Here is a 20,587-nt window from a genome sequence, read left to right on the forward strand (position 1 = left end):
CCTCCTCATATGGAGTCTCTCTACTGAGCGACTTTTCTAGTTCCTCGAACCAGAACCACACTGCTGTAGTGACAGGAACAATGCACGAAATGGGTTGTAGAAGGTAACCTTGCTGTACAAAAATATTTTTAAGCAAACCCTCCAATTTTTTATCTATAGGATCTTTGAAAGCACAACTATCCTCGATAGGAATAGTAGTGCGCTTGTTTAGAGTAGAAACTGCCCCCTCGACCTTAGGGACTGTCTGCCATAAGTCCTTTCTGGGTCGACCATAGGAAATAATTTCTTAAATATAGGGGGGGGAACAAAAGGTATGCCGGGCTTTTCCCACTCCTTATTCACTATGTTCGCCACCCGCTTGGGTATAGGAAAAGCGTTGGGGTGCACCGGAACCTCTAGGAACTTGTCCATCTTGCATAATTTCTCTGGAATGACCAAGTTGTCACAATCATCCAGAGTAGATAACACCTCCTTAAGCAGTGCGCGGAGATGTTCTAATTTAAATTTAAATGTCACAACATCAGGTTCAGCTTGTTGAGAAATTTTTCCTGAATCTGAAATTTCCCCATCTGACAAAACCTCCCTCATGGCCCCTTCAGATTGGTGTGAGGGTTTGACAGAACAATTATCATCAGCGCCCTCCTGCTCTTCAGTGTTTAAAACAGAGCAATCGCGCTTTCTCTGATATGTAGGCATTTTGGATAAAATATTTGCTGTGGAGTTATCCATTACAGCCGTCAATTGTTGCATGGTAATAAGCATTGGCGCGCTAGATGTACTAGGGGCCTCCTGCATGGGCAAAACTGGTGTAGACACAGTAGGAGATGATGTAGTATCATGTTTACTCCCCTCATCTGAGGAATCATCTTGGGCAATTTCATTATCTGTGGCAGTACTGTCCTTACTTTGTTTGGACGATATGGCACAATTATCACACAAATTTAAATGGGGAGACACATTGGCTTTCATACATATAGAACATAGCTTATCCGAAGGCACAGACATGTTAAACAGGCTTAAACTTGTCAATAAAGCACAAAAAACGTTTTAAAACAAAACCGTTACTGTCTCTTTAAATTTTAAACAGAAAACACTTTATTACTGAATATGTGAAAAAGTATGAAGGAATTGTTCAAAAATTACCAAAATTTCACCACAGTGTCTTAAAGCATTAAGAGTATTGCACACCAATTTTCAGAGCTTTAACCCTTAAAATAACGGAACCGGAGCCGTTTACAAATTTAACCCCTATACAGTCCCAGCTATAGCCTTTGCTGTGACCTAACCAAGCCCAGAGGGGAATACGATACCAAGTGACGCCTTCTAGAAACTTTTCCAGCTACTTTCAGATCCTCACACATGCATCTGCATGTCTTGCTCTCAAAAAACAACTGCGCAGTAATGGCGCGAAAATGAGGCTCAGCCTACAACTGGGAAGGCCCTCCCTGACTGGAAAAGGTGTCTAACATAGTGCCTGCCATTAAAAAACGTTCCCCAAGTTTATAAATGTGAATTATCAGCATAAACATGTATAAAATGCCCAAATAAAGCAATCGATTTAGCCCATAAAAGTGTCTACCAGTTTTATAGCCCATATTAAGCCCTTTATTCTGTTTGCTTGACTAAGAAAATGGCTTACCGGTCCCCATGAGGGGAAATGACAGCCTTCCAGCATTACATGGTCTTGTTAGAAATATGGCTAGTCATACCTTAAGCAGAAAAGTCTGCTAACTGTTTCCCCCAACTGAAGTTACTTCATCTCAACAGTCCTATGTGGAAACAGCAATCGATTTTAGTTACTGTCTGCTAAAATCATCTTCCTCTCACAAATAGAAATCTTCATCCTTTTCTGTTTCAGAGTAAATAGTACATACCAGCACTATTTTAAAATAACAAACACTTGATAGAAGAATTAAAAACTACATTTAAACACCAAAAAACTCTTAACCATCTCCGTGGAGATGTTGCCTGTGCAACGGCAAAGAGAATGACTGGGGTGGGCGGAGCCTAGGAGGGACTATATGGCCAGCTTTGCTGGGACTCTTTGCCATTTCCTGTTGGGGAAGAGATATTTCCCACAAGTAAGGATGACGCCGTGGACCGGACACACCAATGTTGGAGAAATAGAATAGTATGTAGTTCAAAACAGTAAGTAGCCAGTGACATACCTCATTTTCATTTTTTGTTCTATGTATAAGTAGTGATATATCCCCTTCAAAATTATCACGAATCCAAGTATTATCCCCAAGTAAATAGTAAGCAAGGGCCTCTCATGGACCCCTAGGGTATAATCTGTTAACTAAGGGGGATTTCAGGGGAAAAATGAACAGATTAGGTTTTCTAAGGATGCATTTTCCTATGCTTACCTAGTAAGCCTTGTCTGTGGGGGGACAGGTTTGGCAAGACAGAACTATGGAAGCAAAAATAACCGTAGAAAATGTAGGCTAGAATGTAGTGCATAAAACAGATAGGCATGAACTATGGGGTTGTAGTCTGAATGTAGGTAGGATTCATACCCATTCCAGTTTTTAAAGTAGTATTTAAACCGGTGGTTATATCCATATTTGCTATTAGTATTTAGCTGAATTTGGAAATAATTGACCAGAACTCTAATCCCTCCCGCCGGCAATCTGATAGTATAGGTAATAAAGTATTATTGTATCCCTCTACTAAGGTCATTCCATTATACGTGTCCATTTTACTGTTATATAGGGTTAAATTAGCTTTGTTTTTAAACTTATCAATACTGCTGATCTATGAGCTCCCAATGGACCTAAGGCTCAGACTTTTGTTGGAAGAAAAACATCCAAGTCTATGTGCAATACATCTATGGATCCGTACTCCTGACACAATATATTCCTAATTTGAAATTTTTCTTTGAAGCAAGTTTCAATGAGGAGACCATTCCGCGAAATAGATTGACTGGTTAGGAAATCCAATTCTCAATTCCAGAGACTTGGAATATAGATGGCAGACATTTCACATTTGTTATTTCCTGCCTAATTCAGGATTAGAGAACTTTCATTCCATACCTCCCTAGTGGTTTATAAAAGCAGTCATCATAATTTCGGACAGAATCTTTACATTATGAACAGACAACTGGAGGTTCCAGATTTTTAACCACGAAAAACTGTTTGTGTTTAGGATTACTTTGAAAAACAAGGCTCCTACAGGGGAGGTTTTGATCAGATTTAACCTCTTTGTGACCAGACCACTTTTCCATTTGTTGACCGTTTGGGACAAGGGCTATTTTTACATTTCTGTGGTGTTTGTGTTTAGCTGTAATTTTCCTCTTATTCATTTACTGTACCCACACATATTATATACATTTTTCTCACCATTAAATGGACTTTCTAAAGATACCATTATTTTCATCATATCTTATAATTTACTATAATTTTTTTTATAAAATATGAGGAAAAATTTGAAAAAAACACACTTTTTCTAACTTTGACCCCCAAAATCTGTTGCACATCTACAACCACCAAAAAACACCCCTCCTAAATAGTTTATAAATTTTGTCCTGAGTTTAGAAATACCCAATGTTTACATGTTCTTTGCAAGTTATAGGGCAATAAATACAAGTAGCACTTTGCTATTTTCAAACCATTTTTTTTTCTTCAAAATTAGCCATAGTTACATTGGAACACTGATATCTGTCAGGAATCCCTGAATATCCCTTGACATGTATATATATATTTGTTTTAGAAGATAACCCAAAGTATTGATCTAGGCCCTTTTTGGTATATTTCATGCCACCATTTCACTGCCAAATGCGATCAAATAAAAAAAATCGTTAGCTTTTTCACAAACTTTAGGTTTCTAACTGAAATTATTTACAAACAGCTTGTGCAATTATGGCACAAATAGTTGTAAATGCTTCTCTGGGATTCCCTTTGTTCAGAAATAGCAGACATATGGCTTTGGCGTTGCTTTTTGGTAATTAGAAGGCCGCTAAATACCGCTGCGCACCACACATGTATTATGCCCAGCAGTGAAGGGGTTAATTAGGGAGCTTGTAGGGTTAATTTTAGCTTTAGTGTAGTAGACAACCCAAAGTATTGATCTAGGCCCATTTTGGTATATTTCATGCCACCATTTCACCGCCAAATGCGATTAAAAAAACCCATAATTTATGCTTACCTGATAAATTTATTTCTCTTGTGGTGTATCCAGTCCACGGATCATCCATTACTTGTGGGATATTCTCCTTCAGAACAGGGAGCTGCAAGAGGATCACCCACAGCAGAGCTGTCTATATAGCTCCTCCCCTAACTGCCACTCTCCAGTCATTCGACCGAAGACAAGCAAGAGAAAGGAGAAACTATAGGGTGCAGCGGTGACTGTAGTTTAAAAATAAAAAACACCTGCCTTGAAATGACAGGGCGGGCCGTGGACTGGATACACCACAAGAGAAATAAATTTATCAGGTAAGCATAAATTATGTTTTCTCTTGTAAGGTGTATCCAGTCCACGGATCATCCATTACTTGTGGGATACCAATACCAAAGCTATAGGACACGGATGAAGGGAGGGACAAGGCAGGCGCTTAAGCGGAAGGCACCACTGCCTGTAAGACCTTTCTCCCAAAAATAGCCTCCAAAGAAGCAAAAGTATCAAATTTGTAGAATTTAGAAAAAGTATGAAGCGAAGACCAAGTCGCCGCTTTACAAATCTGTTCAACAGAAGCCTCATTCTTAAAAGCCCATGTGGAAGCTACCGCTCTAGTAGAATGAGCTGTAATTCTTTCAGGAGGCTGCTGGCCAGCAGTCTCATAAGCTAAGCGGATTATACTTCTTAGCCAAAAAGAAAGAGAAGTTGCCGAAGCCTTTTGGCCTCTCCTCTGTCCAGAGTAGACAACAAACAATGCAGATGTTTGACGAAAATCTTTAGTAGCTTGTAAATAAAGCTTTAAAGCATGAACCACGTCAAGATTGTGTAATAGACGTTCCTTCTTTGAAGAAGGATTAGGACACAGTGACGGAACAACAATCTCCTGATCGATATTCTTATTAGATACCACCTTAGGTAGAAAACCAGGTTTGGTACGTAACACTACCTTATCTGCATGGAAAATGAGATAAGGAGAATCACATTGTAAAGCAGATAACTCTGAAACTCTTCGAGCTGAGGAGATAGCTACTAAAAACAGAACTTTCCAAGATAAGAGCTTAATATCTATGGAATGCAAAGGTTCAAACGGAACCCCTTGAAGAACTTTAAGAGCTAAATTTAAACTCCATGGCGGAGCAACAGGTTTAAACACAGGCTTGATTCTAACTAAAGCCTGACAAAACGTCTGGAACCTCAGCCAGATGTTTGTGCAAAAGAATAGACAGAGCAGAAATCTGTCCCTTTAAGGAACTAGCTGACAAACCCTTCTCCAATCCTTCTTGGAGAAAGGATAATATCCTAGGAATCCTGACTTTACTCCATGAGTAACCCTTGGATTCACACCAATGAAGGTATTTACACCATATCTTATGATAGATTTTCCTGGTGACAGGCTTTCGCACCTGTATTAAGGTATCAATGACCGACTCGGAGAAACCACGCTTTGATAAAATCAAACGTTCAATCTCCAAGCAGTCAGACGCAGAGAAATTAGATTTGAAAGGACACTGAAGTAGAAGGTCCTGTCTCAGCAAGAGGATCACCCACAGCAGAGCTGTCTATATAGCTCCTCCCCTAACTGCCACTCTCCAGTCATTCGACCGAAGACAAGCAAGAGAAAGGAGAAACTATAGGGTGCAGCGGTGACTGTAGTTTAAAAATAAAAAACACCTGCCTTGAAATGACAGGGCGGGCCGTGGACTGGATACACCACAAGAGAAATAAATTTATCAGGTAAGCATAAATTATGTTTTCTCTTGTAAGGTGTATCCAGTCCACGGATCATCCATTACTTGTGGGATACCAATACCAAAGCTATAGGACACGGATGAAGGGAGGGACAAGGCAGGCGCTTAAGCGGAAGGCACCACTGCCTGTAAGACCTTTCTCCCAAAAATAGCCTCCGAAGAAGCAAAAGTATCAAATTTGTAGAATTTAGAAAAAGTATGAAGCGAAGACCAAGTCGCCGCTTTACAAATCTGTTCAACAGAAGCCTCATTCTTAAAAGCCCATGTGGAAGCTACCGCTCTAGTAGAATGAGCTGTAATTCTTTCAGGAGGCTGCTGGCCAGCAGTCTCATAAGCTAAGCGGATTATACTTCTTAGCCAAAAAGAAAGAGAAGTTGCCGAAGCCTTTTGGCCTCTCCTCTGTCCAGAGTAGACAACAAACAATGCAGATGTTTGACGAAAATCTTTAGTAGCTTGTAAATAAAGCTTTAAAGCATGAACCACGTCAAGATTGTGTAATAGACGTTCCTTCTTTGAAGAAGGATTAGGACACAGTGACGGAACAACAATCTCCTGATCGATATTCTTATTAGATACCACCTTAGGTAGAAAACCAGGTTTGGTACGTAACACTACCTTATCTGCATGGAAAATGAGATAAGGAGAATCACATTGTAAAGCAGATAACTCTGAAACTCTTCGAGCTGAGGAGATAGCTACTAAAAACAGAACTTTCCAAGATAAGAGCTTAATATCTATGGAATGCAAAGGTTCAAACGGAACCCCTTGAAGAACTTTAAGAGCTAAATTTAAACTCCATGGCGGAGCAACAGGTTTAAACACAGGCTTGATTCTAACTAAAGCCTGACAAAACGTCTGGAACCTCAGCCAGATGTTTGTGCAAAAGAATAGACAGAGCAGAAATCTGTCCCTTTAAGGAACTAGCTGACAAACCCTTCTCCAATCCTTCTTGGAGAAAGGATAATATCCTAGGAATCCTGACTTTACTCCATGAGTAACCCTTGGATTCACACCAATGAAGGTATTTACACCATATCTTATGATAGATTTTCCTGGTGACAGGCTTTCGCGCCTGTATTAAGGTATCAATGACCGACTCGGAGAAACCACGCTTTGATAAAATCAAACGTTCAATCTCCAAGCAGTCAGACGCAGAGAAATTAGATTTGAAAGGACCCTGAAGTAGAAGGTCCTGTCTCAGCGGTAGAGTCCATGGTGGAAAGGATGACATGTCCACCAGATCTGCATACCAAGTCCTGCATGGCCACGCAGGTGCTATCAAAATCACCGAAGCTCTCTCCTGCTTGATCTTGGCAATCAGACGAGGGAGCAGAGGAAATGGTGGAAACACATAAGCCAGGTTGAAGGACCAAGGCGCTGCTAGAGCATCTATCAGTGCTGCCTTGGGATCCCTGGACCTGGATCCGTAACAAGGAAGCTTGGCGTTCTGACGAGACGCCATGAGATCCAGTTCTGGTTTGCCCCAAAGTTGAATCAACTGTACAAATACCTCCGGATGGAGCTCCCACTCCCCCGGATGAAAAGTCTGTCGACTTAGAAAATCCACCTCCCAGTTCTCTACTCCTGGGATATGGATAGCTGATAGATGGCAAGAGTGAATCTCTGCCCATAGAATTATCTTTGAAACCTCCAACATTGCTAGGGAACTCCTTGTTCCCCCTTGATGGTTGATGTAAGCTACAGTCGTGATGTTGTCTGACTGAAATCTGATGAACCTGACCGCAGCTAGCTGAGGCCAAGCCTGAAGAGCATTGAATATCGCTCTTAGTTCCAGAATGTTTATCGGAAGGAGTGCCTCCTCCTGAGTCCATGATCCCTGAGCCTTCAGGGAGTTCCAGACTGCGCCCCAGCCCAGAAGGCTGGCATCTGTTGTAACTATTGTCCAATCTGGCCTGCGGAAGGTCATACCTTTGGACAGATGGACCCAGAGATAGCCACCAGAGAAGAGAATCCCTGGTGTCTTGATCCAGATTTAGTAGAGGGGACAAATCTGTGTAATCCCCATTCCACTGACTGAGCATGCAGAGTTGCAGCGGTCTGAGATGTAGGCGGGCAAACGGCACTATGTCCATTGCCGCTACCATTAAGCCGATTACTTCTAGAAGTTTTGACAACCTGGCCACTGTCAGGTAAATCTTCATTTCTACAGAAACTATCAGAGTTCCCAGGAAGGAAACTCTTGTGAGAGGGGACAGAGAACTCTTTTCTTCATTCACTTTCCACCCATGAGACCTCAGAAATGCCAGAACAATGTCCGTATGGGACTTGACAATTTGAAAATTCGACGCCTGTATCAGAATGTCGTCTAGGTAAGGGGCTACTGCTATACCCCGCGGCCTTAGGACCGCCAGAAGTGACCCCAGAACCTTCGTAAAGATTCTTGGTGCCGTAGCTAACCCAAAGGGAAGAGCTACAAACTGGTAATGCTTGTCTAGGAAGGCGAACCTGAGAAACCAATGATGATCTCTGTGTATCGGAATGTGAAGATAAGCATCCTTTAAGTCCACGGTAGTCATATATTGACCCTCCTGGATCATAGGTAGGATGGTTCGAATAGTCTCCATTTTGAAGGATGGGACCCTGAGAAATTTGTTTAGGCTCTTGAGATCTAAGATTGGTCTGAAGGTTCCCTCTTTCTTGGGAACCACAAACAGATTTGAATAGAAGCCTTGCCCCTGTTCCTCCCTTGGAACTGGGTGGATCACTCCTATAACTAGGTCTTGAACACAATGTAAGAATGCCTCTCTCTTTATCTGGTTTGCAGATAATTGTGAGAGGTGAAATCTCCCTTTTGGGGAAGAAGCTTTGAAGTCCAGAAGATACCCCTGGGACACAATTTCCAACACCCAGGGATCCTGGACATCTCTTGCCCAAGCCTGGGCGAAGAGAGAAAGTCTACCCCCTACTAGATCCGTTTCCGGATCGGGGGCTGATCTTTCATGCTGTCTTAGAGGCAGCAGCAGGCTTTTTGGCCTGCCTTCCTTTGTTCCAAGCCTGGTTAGGTCTCCAGACCGGCTTGGACTGGGCAAAATTTCCCTCTTGTTTTGTATTAGAGGAAGTTGATGCTGCGCCAGTCTTGAAGTTTCGAAAGGCACGAAAATTAGTCTGTTTGGTCCTTAATTTCTTGGACCTATCCTGAGGAAGGGCGTGACCTTTTCCTCCAGTAATATCAGAAATGATCTCCTTCAGTCCGGGCCCGAATAGGGTCTGCCCCTTGAAGGGAATATTGAGAAGCTTAGACTTTGAAGTAACGTCAGCTGACCAGGATTTAAGCCATAACGCCCTACGCGCTTGAATAGCAAAACCTGAGTTCTTAGCCGTTAGTTTGGTTAAATGAACAATGGCGTCAGAAACAAATGAATTAGCTAGCTTAAGAGCTTTAAGCTTGTCAAGTATATCATCCAATGGGGTTTCTACCTGTAGAGCCTCTTCCAGAGACTCAAACCAGAAAGCCGCAGCAGCAGTGACAGGGGCAATGCATGCAAGAGGCTGGAGAATAAAACCCTGTTGAATAAACATTTTCTTAAGGTAACCCTCAAACTTTTTATCCATTGGATCTAAGAAAGCACAAATGTCCTCGACGGGGATAGTTGTACGCTTAGCTAGGGTAGAGACTGCTCCCTCCACCTTAGGGACCGTTTGCCATAAGTCCTGTGTAGTGGCATCTATGGGAAACATATTTTTAAAAACAGGAGGGGGAGAGAACGGTACACCTGGTCTATCCCATTCCTTAGTAATAATTTCTGAAAACCTCTTAGGTATTGGAAAAACATCAGTGTAAACAGGCATTGCATAGTATTTATTCAATCTACACAATTTCTCTGGGACCATAATGGTGTCACAGTCATTCAGAGCAGCTAAATCCTCCCTGAGCAACACGCGGAGGTGTTCAAGCTTAAATTTAAATGTAGACATATCAGAATCAGGTTGAATTATCTTCCCTGAGTCAGAAAAATCACCCACAGATAGAAGCTCTCCTTCCTCAGCTTCTGCATATTGTGAAGGGATATCAGACATAGCTACTAAAGCATCAGAGTGCTCTGTATTTTTCCTAGTCCCAGAGCTGTCTCGCTTTCCTTGTAACCCTGGTAGTTTGGACAATACCGCTGTAAGGGTATGATCCATAACTGCCGCCATGTCTTGTAAGGTAAACGCTATGGGCGCGCTAGATGTATTTGGCGCCTCTAGAGCGGGCCTCTCTTGAGCGGGAGTCATAGGTTCTGACACGTGGGGAGAGTTAGTCGGCATAACTTCCCCCTTGTCAGTTTCCTCTGGTGATAAATCTTTTAAAGCCAGAATATGATCTTTATAACTTATAGTAAGATCAGTGCATTTGGTACACATTCTAAGAGAGGGTTCCACGATGGCTTCTAAACATAATGAACAATGAGTTTCCTCTATGTCAGACATGTTTAAACAGACTAGTAATGAGACCAGCAAGCTTGGAAAACACTTTAATAACTGTGAACAAGCAAAAAATAAAAACGGTACTGTGCTTTTAAGAGAAAAAAACAATCACAGAAACTGCAAAACAGTGAAAAAGGCAGTACATTTTACGAAATTTTTACAGTGTGTATAATAGACTTAAATAGCATTGCACCCACTTGCAAATGGATGATTAACACCTTAGTTTCAAAACCGGATCAAAAAAACGATATAAACGTTTTTAAACAGCTGCCACAGCTCTACTGTGACTCCTACCTGCCCATACAACGACTTTGGAAGGCACAAAAACCCTTTAGAGAGGTCCTATATGTTCAGGGGACTCCTTCAGGGAAGCTGGAAGTCTCAAGCTGCAAAAACAACTGCACAATTTAGGCCTAAAATTAGGCCCCTCCCAACCTGTACTCAAAGTGAGAGGGCCTTAAAAAACTATCCCTAGGCAAAATCTAGTCAGTCATGTGGAAAAACTGGGCCCCAGAATAAAGTTTTAGCACCATTTGTAATAAACGTTTATATACATCAAGCAAACAGTAATGAGAGTAAATAACAAAAATATTACCCTTTACAGCAAGCATGATACCAGTCGTTATTAAATCACTGTAATCAGGCTTACCTTAAATAAATCAGGTACTGTCAGCATTTTCTAGCTTATCCTATCTCTAGAAAAATTTAAAACTGCACATACCTCAGAGCAGGTAACCCTGCACGCTATTCCCCCAGCTGAAGTTACTCATCTCTTCAGTTATGTGTGAGAACAGCAGTGGATCTTAGTTACAAACTGCTAAGATCATCAAAAACCTCTTCTTCAACTTTCTGCCTGAGGCTAAAATAGTACAACTCCGGTGCCATTTGAAAATAATAAACTTTTGATTGAAGATAAACTACATTAATGCACCACATCTCTCTAGCAACTACCCTTGTCGAGAGCTGCAAGAGAATGACTGGAGAGTGGCAGTTAGGGGAGGAGCTATATAGACAGCTCTGCTGTTGGTGATCCTCTTGCAGCTCCCTGTTGGGAAGGAGAATATCCCAGAAGTAATGGATGATCCGTGGACTGGATACACCTTACAAGAGAAATAGTTAACTTTTTCACAATTTTAGGTTTCTCTTATATTAAGTCTGCAGTGATGGATCCCCCCTTAACCCCCAACCTCCCTGATCCCCCCATACATCTCTCTAACCCTCCCCCTCTACCTATTTGCCGTCATCTTGGGTACTGGCAGCTGTCTGCCAGTACCCAGTTTGCCCAAATAAATGTGCTTTTTTTTTTAATATATATAATTATTTTCTGCAGTGTAGCTGCCCCCCCCTCAATACCCTCCCAGATCCCTTCCACAAACATGTATTCCCCCCTCCCTCTCCCTCCTTCCTTCCTATACATTTGCTTTCTGTTAATGCAAATGTGGCGCACGCACGCCCCGGTCTCCCACCCCGCCGCAATCCCAACTCAACATGCACACATCGGTGTGACAGGATCCTGAACTGGACATTGATGGGCCCCCCACCCGCCTTCCTGCTGCTCCCACCCACCGACGATCGGCACCATTGATGGCCGATGCAGAGAGGGCCACAGAGTGGCTTTCTCTGCATCTGTGGGTTAAAAAATGGGATTGCAGTGATGCCTCAATAACGAGGCATCACTACAATACCCTGGAAGCGATCACGATCGCTTCCAGCTCTTCAAACCCCAGAGGACATGCCAGGCACGTCCTTGGTCGTTAAGGGTATTTTTTTGTAGGACGTACCTGGCACGTCCTCTGTCGTTAAGGAGTTAAGAAGCATTTCCAAGGAACAGAGGGACCACAGGATTCATCCCGACCTGATATTTGATAAAGGAGATGCAAGAACTTTAGAAAAGAAAAGCTCATAACAGTTTTGGTTAGAAGATATAGAAGAGCCACAAACTCAAGAATAATATGATCTACATGAATCTGAAGTTACACATTATGAGAACTTCCCTTATCTTCAGTTGAATTGATAAGGAAGACTCAAGAGAAGACCAGCTTCCCTGAGATATGAGTTGTTTCCAAATAGTAATCTTATGTAAGAAATTGGCATCTGTGCCAATAAAAGTCACAAAAATAAAAAGAAAAGTTTTAATTCTTGTCTGTTACCAATTAGAGTAAGAACCTTGTTTACTGAGACAGTAAAAAAAAAATGAAATGGAAACACAAATGCTCAGTATACATAAAGAAACTAACAAGGAGCACTAGTACCTGGGCCAGATTACGAGTGGAGCGCACACGCGATATCGGGCTTTCGCGATCGTTTGCACGCAGGTTAAATTGCGCTGGTATTAAAAGTTGAAAGTAAACGCAATTGTGATTTACACTAGAATGATTACTGCGCCCTCACAGCTCTGGTTGACTGTTTTGCAAAACTAAAAAGTGTCACAAAAAACACATAAAAAATACATTACAGAGTATAGTTACACTTATAATAACACCAACTAATAATAATCATTCACAAAAAATATTGCACATAAAAGTTTTAAGGGCTGAAAGATATGAGATCTCAGGTGTTAGAAAAAACATAATTTATGCTTACCTGATAAATTTATTTCTCTTGTAGTGTAGTCAGTCCACGGGTCATCCATTACTTATGACATATATCTCTTCCTAACAGGAAGCTGCAAGAGGATCACCCAGCAGAGCTGCTACATAGCTCCTCCCCTCACATGTCATATTCAGTCATTCGACCAAAGCAGACGAGAAAGGAGAAACCATAGGGTGCAGTGGTGACTGGAGTTTAATTAAAATTTAGGTCTGCCTTAAAGACAGGGCGGGCCGTGGACTGACTACACTACAAGAGAAATTTATCAGGTAAGCATAAATTATGTTTTCTCTTGTTAAGTGTAGTCAGTCCACGGGTCATCCATTACTTATGGAATACCAATACCAAAGCTAAAGTACACGGATGAAGGGAGGGACAAGGCAGGAACATTAAACAGAAGGAACCACTGCCTGAAGTACCTTTCTCCCAAAAATAGCCTCCGAAGAAGCAAAAGTGTCAAATTTGTAAAATTTTGAAAAGGTGTGAAGCGAAGACCAAGTCGCAGCCTTGCAAATCTGTTCAACAGAGGCCTCATTTTTAAAGGCCCAGGTGGAAGCCACAGCTCTAGTAGAATGAGCTGTAATCCTTTCAGGAGGCTGCTGTCCAGCAGTCTCATAGGCTAAACGTATTATGCTACGAAGCCAAAAAGAGAGAGAGGTAGCCGAAGCCTTTTGACCTCTTCTCTGTCCAGAGTAAACGACAAACAGGGAAGAAGTTTGACGAAAATCTTTAGTTGCCTGCAAATAGAACTTCAGGGCACGGACTACGTCCAAATTATGCAAAAGTCGTTCCTTCTTTGAAGAAGGGTTAGGACACAGTGATGGAACAACAATCTCTTGATTGATATTCCTGTTAGTAACTACCTTAGGTAAGAACCCAGGTTTAGTACGCAGAACTACCTTGTCTGAATGAAAAATCAGATAAGGAGAATCACAATGTAAGGCAGATAACTCAGAGACTCTTCGAGCCGAGGAAATAGCCATCAAAAACAAAACCTTCCAGGATAACAGCTTGATATCAATGGAATGAAGGGGTTCAAATGGAACGCCTTGAAGAACATTAAGAACTAAGTTTAAGCTCCACGGCGGAGCAACAGTCTTAAACACAGGCTTAATCCTAGTTAAAGCCTGACAAAAAGCCTGAACGTCTGGAACTTCAGCCAGACGTTTGTGTAGAAGAATAGACAGAGCAGAAATCTGTCCCTTTAACGAACTAGCAGATAAGCCCTTTTCTAAACCCTCTTGTAGAAAGGACAATATCCTAGGAATCCTAACCTTACTCCATGAGTAACTCTTGGATTCGCACCAATATAAATATTTACGCCATATCTTATGGTAAATTTTTCTGGTAACAGGCTTCCTAGCCTGTATTAAGGTATCAATAACCGACTCCGAGAAGCCACGCTTTGATAGAATCAAGCGTTCAATCTCCATGCAGTCAGCCTCAGAGAAATTAGATTTGGATGTTTGAAAGGACCCTGAATTAGAAGGTCCTGTCTCAGAGGCAGAGACCACGGTGGACAGGACGACATGTCCACTAGGTCTGCATACCAGGTCCTGCGTGGCCACGCAGGCGCTATCAGAATCACCGAAGCTCTCTCCTGTTTGATCTTGGCAATCAAACGAGGAAGCATCGGGAATGGTGGAAACACATAAGCCATGTTGAAGACCCAAGGGGCTGTCAGAGCATCTATCAGCACCGCTCCCGGGTCCCTGGACCTGGATCCGTAACAAGGAAGCTTGGCGTTCTGGCGAGATGCCATGAGATCCAGATTTGGTTTGCCCCAACGAAGAATCAGTTGAGCAAAGACCTCCGGATGAAGTTCCCACTCCCCCGGATGAAAAGTCTGGCGACTTAGAAAATCCGCCTCCCAGTTCTCTACGCCTGGGATGTAAATCGCTGACAGGTGGCAAGAGTGAGACTCTGCCCAGCGAAATATCTTTGAGACTTCCAACATCGCTAGGGAACTTCTGGTTCCCCCTTGATGGTTGATGTAAGCCACAGTCGTGATGTTGTCCGACTGAAATCTGATGAACCTCAGAGTTGCTAACTGAGGCCAAGCTAGGAGAGCATTGAATATTGCTCTTAATTCCAGAATATTTATTGGGAGGAGTTTCTCCTCCTGAGTCCATAATCCCTGAGCTTTCAGGGAGTTCCAGACTGCGCCCCAGCCTAGAAGGCTGGCGTCTGTTGTTACAATCGTCCAATCTGGCCTGCGAAAGGTCATCCCCTTGGACAGATGTGGCCGAGAGAGCCACCATAGAAGAGAATCTCTGGTCTCTTGATCCAGACTTAGTAGGGGGGACAAATCTGAGTAATCCCCGTTCCACTGACTTAGCATGCACAATTGCAGCGGTCTGAGATGCAGGCATGCAAATGGTACTATGTCCATTGCCGCTACCATTAAGCCGATTACTTCCATGCACTGAGCTACTGACGGGTGTGGAATGGAATGAAGGACACGGCAAGCATTTAGAAGTTTTGATAACCTGGCCTCTGTCAGGTAAATTTTCATCTCTACAGAATCTAAAAGAGTCCCTAGAAAGGGAACTCTTGTAAGTGGTAATAGAGAACTCTTTTCCACGTTCACCTTCCACCCATGCGACCTCAGAAATGCCAGAACTATCTCTGTATGAGACTTGGCAGTCTGAAAACTTGACGCTTGTATCAGAATGTCGTCTAGGTACGGAGTCACCGCTATGCCTCGCGGTCTTAGTACCGCCAGAAGTGAGCCCAGAACTTTTGTAAAGATTCTTGGAGCCGTAGCTAATCCGAAGGGAAGAGCTACAAACTGGTAATGCCTGTCTAGGAAAGCAAATCTTAGGTACTGATAATGATCCTTGTGAATCGGTATGTGAAGGTAGGCATCCTTTAAATCCACTGTGGTCATGTACTGACCCTCTTGGATCATGGGAAGGATGGTTCGAATAGTTTCCATTTTGAATGATGGAACTCTTAGAAATTTGTTTAGGATTTTTAAGTCCAAGATTGGTCTGAAGGTTCCCTCTTTCTTGGGAACCACAAATAGATTTGAATAGAATCCCTGCCCGTGTTCCGTCCGCGGAACTGGGTGGATCACCCCCATTATTAAAAGGTCTTGTACACAGCGTAGAAACGCCTCTTTCTTTATTTGGTTTGCTGATAACCTTGAAAGATGAAATCTCCCTCGTGGAGGAGAAGTTTTGAAGTCCAGGAGATATCCCTGAGATATGATCTCCAACGCCCAGGGATCCTGGACATCTCTTGCCCAAGCCTGGGCGAAGAGAGAAAGTCTGCCCCCCACTAGATCCGTTTCCGGATAGGGGGCCCTCTCTTCATGCTGTCTTGGGGGCAGCAGCAGGTTTCTTGGCCTGCTTGCCCTTGTTCCAGGACTGGTTAACTTTCCAGCCCTGCCTGTAACGAGCAACAGCTCCTTCCTGTTTTGGAGCGGAGGAAGTTGATGCTGCTCCTGCCTTGAAGTTACGAAAGGCACGAAAATTAGACTGTTTGGCCTTTGATTTGGCCCTGTCCTGAGGTAGAGCATGGCCCTTACCTCCCGTAATGTCAGCTATAATTTCTTTCAAGCCGGGCCCGAATAAGGTCTGCCCTTTGAAAGGAATATTAAGCAATTTAGATTTAGAAGTCATGTCAGCTGACCAGGATTTAAGCCATAGCGCTCTGCACGCTTGGATGGCGAATCCGGAGTTCTTAGCCGTAAGTTTGGTTAAATGTACGACGGCATCAGAAACAAATGCGTTAGCTAGCTTAAGTGCTTTAAGCTTGTTCATAATTTCATCCAATGGAGCTGTGCGAATGGCCTCTTCCAGAGACTCAAACCAGAATGCCGCCGCAGCAGTGACAGGCGCAATGCATGCAAGGGGCTGTAAGATAAAACCTTGTTGAACAAACATTTTCTTAAGGTAACCCTCTAATTTCTTATCCATTGGATCTGAAAAGGCACAACTATCCTCCACCGGGATAGTGGTACGCTTAGCTAAAGTAGAAACTGCTCCCTCCACCTTAGGGACCGTCTGCCATAAGTCTCGTGTGGTGGCGTCTATAGGAAACATTTTCCTAAATATGGGAGGAGGGGAAAAGGGCACACCAGGTCTATCCCACTCCTTGCTAATAATCTCTGTAAGCCTTTTAGGTATAGGAAACACGTCAGTACACACCGGTACCGCATAGTATCTATCCAACCTACATAATTTTTCTGGAATTGCAACCGTGTTAGAATCATTCAGAGCCGCTAATACCTCCCCTAGCAATATGCGGAGGTTCTCAAGCTTAAATTTAAAATTAGAAATCTCTGAATCCAGTCTCCCTGGATCAGATCCGTCACCCACAGAATGAAGCTCTCCGTCTTCACGTTCTGCAAACTGTGACGCAGTATCTGACATGGCTCTCACCTCATCCGCGCGCTCTGTCCTTAACCCAGAGCTATCGCGCTTGCCTCTTAATTCTGGCAATTTAGATAATACTTCTGTCATAACAGTAGCCATGTCTTGCAAAGTGATTTGTAAGGGCCTCCCTGATGTACTTGGCGCCACAAAATCAGGCACCTCCTGAGCGGGAGGCGAAGGTACTGACACGTGAGGAGAGTTAGTCGGCATAACTTCCCCCTCGTTGTCTGGTGATAATTTCTTTACATGTAAAGATTGACTTTTATTTAAAGTAGCATCAATGCAATTAGTACATAAATTTCTATTGGGCTCCACATTGGCCTTTAAACATAGTGAACAAAGAGATTCATCTGTGTCAGACATGTTTAAACAGACTAGCAATGAGACTAGCAAGCTTGGAAATACTTTTCTAAATAAATTTACAAGCAATATAAAAAACGCTACTGTGCCTTTAAGAAGCACAAAAAGCTGTCACAGTTTAAATAACAATGAACCAAAATAGTTATAGCAACCAATTTTTCACAGTAAATGTATTAAGTTAGCAAAGGATTGCACCCACCAGCAAATGGATGATTAACCCCTTAATACCCAAAAACGGATTAACAATTTAATAATTAACGTTTTTCTCACAGTCAAAACACACTGTCACAGGTCTGCTGTGACTGATTACCTCCCTCAAAATGAATTTTGAAGACCCCTGAGCTCTCTAGAGATGATCTGGATCATGGAGGATGAAGTAGACAGATTGTGACTGAATTTTTACTGCGCAAAAAAGCGCTAAAATAGGCCCCTCCCACTCACATTACAACAGTGGGGAAGCTCAGAAAACTGTTTCTATGCAGAAAACAAAGATGGCCATGTGGTAAAAATCATGCCCCAATAAGTTTTATCACCAAGTACCTCACAAAAAACGATTAACATGCCAGTAAACGTTTTAAACATACATTTGAAAAGTTATGAATTGTTATTAATAAGCCTGCTACCAGTCGCTTTTACTGCAGTTAAGGCTCATACATTATTTCAGTATTAACAGTATTTTCAGAGTCAATTCCATTCCTTAGAAAAATACATTCAGTGTACACACACTCATCAGCCTAATACCAGTCGCTATCACTGCATTTAAGGCTGAACTTTCTTTACATTGGTATCAGCAGTATTTTCTCAGTCAATTCCATTCCTCAGAAAAATAATTTACTGCACATACCTCTTTTGCAGGGGGGCCCTGCATGCTATTCCCCTTCTCTGAAGTTACCTCACTCCTCAGATGAGAACAGCCAGTGGATCTTAGTTACGTCTGCTAAGATCATAGAAAACGCAGGCAGATTCTTCTTCTAATGCTGCCTGAGAATAAACAGCACACTCCGGTGCCATTTAAAATAACAAACTTTTGATTGTAGAAATAAACTAAGTTAAAAAACACCACAGACCTCTCACAGCGACCTATCTAGTTAGGCTGCAAGAGAATGACTGAATATGACATGTGAGGGGAGGAGCTATGTAGCAGCTCTGCTGGGTGATCCTCTTGCAGCTTCCTGTTAGGAAGAGATATATTCCATAAGTAATGGATGACCCGTGGACTGACTACACTTAACAAGAGAAAAAAGGCAGGCATTTAACATTGAGATACATAAATAAACATGTCTAAAGAAGGATATGTATGTGATGAAATACCATCAGATATATGTAGAAATATGTATTTATGAATAAATAGAACATATTCTTCTATGTGAAGAACATTGGAATGTGAAATATTCATATTTTCATGTTGGGTTAGCGCACATGAGAATATACGATTGGGTCAGCGCTAGAGTGGGGTGTTTTCCCCCCACTTTTTTTTATCATTGACTTCTATGGGGAAATATTGTAAGTTCATCTTTTTGTGCTCATCTGGTTAGCGCGAACACCTTTACTTTCAACTCGTAAAACCAGCACAACCCTACGCACGCAAAAAATTTACTTCTAGTGCAATTAGCACTCTAGCGAAAGCGCTAAATAGTGCTCCACTTGTAATCTAGCCCTATATATTAAAGTAGCGAGCTTTGCCAGAATCCAAGACTTATAATATTAGACACATCATCTTTAAGACACATCACAAATGCTACAGGTTTATCATTATATTATCTGCATTAGAAAGCGTGCAAGCACATTAACTAAGAAAACTAATAAAGGGATATGAAACCCAAATTGTTCCTTTCATGATTCAGATAGAGCATACTGTTTTAAACAACTATCCAATTTACTTCTATTCTGAAATTTGCTTCATTATTTTTATTTTAGCAGCAATGAATTACTGGGAGCTAGCTGACCACATCTGGTGAGCCAATGACATGAGGCATATATGAGCATCCACCAAACACCAGCTAGCTCCCAGTAGTACATTGCTGCTCCTTCCTTATTTAAAAGGATATTCAGATTTTGCTTTTCAATTTGTGGTGAACAAGATTTTCGAACGTTAGTGCCAGGGCCGGACTGGGACCCAAAATAGGCCTGGTTATTTTAAGGCAGAGCAGCCTTTGATAATAGAAGTAAATTGGAAAGTTGTTTAAAATTGTATGTTTTATCTGAATCATAAAATAAAAATTTGGGGTTTACTATCCCTTTAAGTGAAGTAATATTTGCAAGTCAGTCAGACTTTTAGTAGAGTAGGAGGCAGTAAAATTTCCCTACCTAGCCCTGTGTTGTCAAGGGGTAGTTGAGGGTCTGTCTCAGCTGAGAAATGCGGCAGGTAACAACATATCAGAATGGAAGTACAAGGGGATTATCTTATCTCTCTTTCTATCTAGTTACTAGAGAAGAAGGACAGACCTGATTAGATTTATATTTTAATCAGAGAAAAGTTAACTGCATAAAAAAATGAAAAAAAGAAATACATGAAATTAAATGGTATATAAAAAGGTAATTAACAATAGACACTAGAAGCACACAATTGCAAAGCAGTTACAAAACATAAAAGGATTAAAATGCACAGAAAACCTACACTTACAAATTAGAATGTATCTGTGGAAACTCCCAATAATCCTTTCAGATGGAATAGTTCTTACTGTAGCAGTGAAAGTCTTATTATGCTAAAATCAAGCACTATTTTATACCCACTCCATGTCATATAACCCACCCCAGAGGGTAGTTGGACAGTGGTTGAATACAGTGTGCAGGTTACAGTATTTTACAATGGCTTGGTTTGCCTGATGGATTACAATTACTGGCCATAGGGAAACTGTTAAACACCCATGGGATATCAACTGTACTGTGTGCACACTACATGAAAAATGATGTCATACTATTTTTAATGACTGAATTACTAATCCACAGACACCAAATATCACACCC

The 20,587-nt window shown here is 41.9% G+C and overlaps 1 protein-coding gene across 1 annotated transcript in view; it reads right to left on the minus strand.

Annotated features, from left to right (window-relative positions):
* TERB1 (telomere repeat binding bouquet formation protein 1) overlaps nt 1-20,587 on the minus strand; it is a 273,372-nt gene that overhangs the window by 26,498 nt on the left and 226,287 nt on the right. The gene's annotated exons all lie outside the window — the stretch shown is intronic.

This window comes from Bombina bombina, chromosome 1 (genome assembly GCF_027579735.1).
Source record: "Bombina bombina isolate aBomBom1 chromosome 1, aBomBom1.pri, whole genome shotgun sequence".
NCBI classification, from domain to species: domain Eukaryota; kingdom Metazoa; phylum Chordata; class Amphibia; order Anura; family Bombinatoridae; genus Bombina; species Bombina bombina.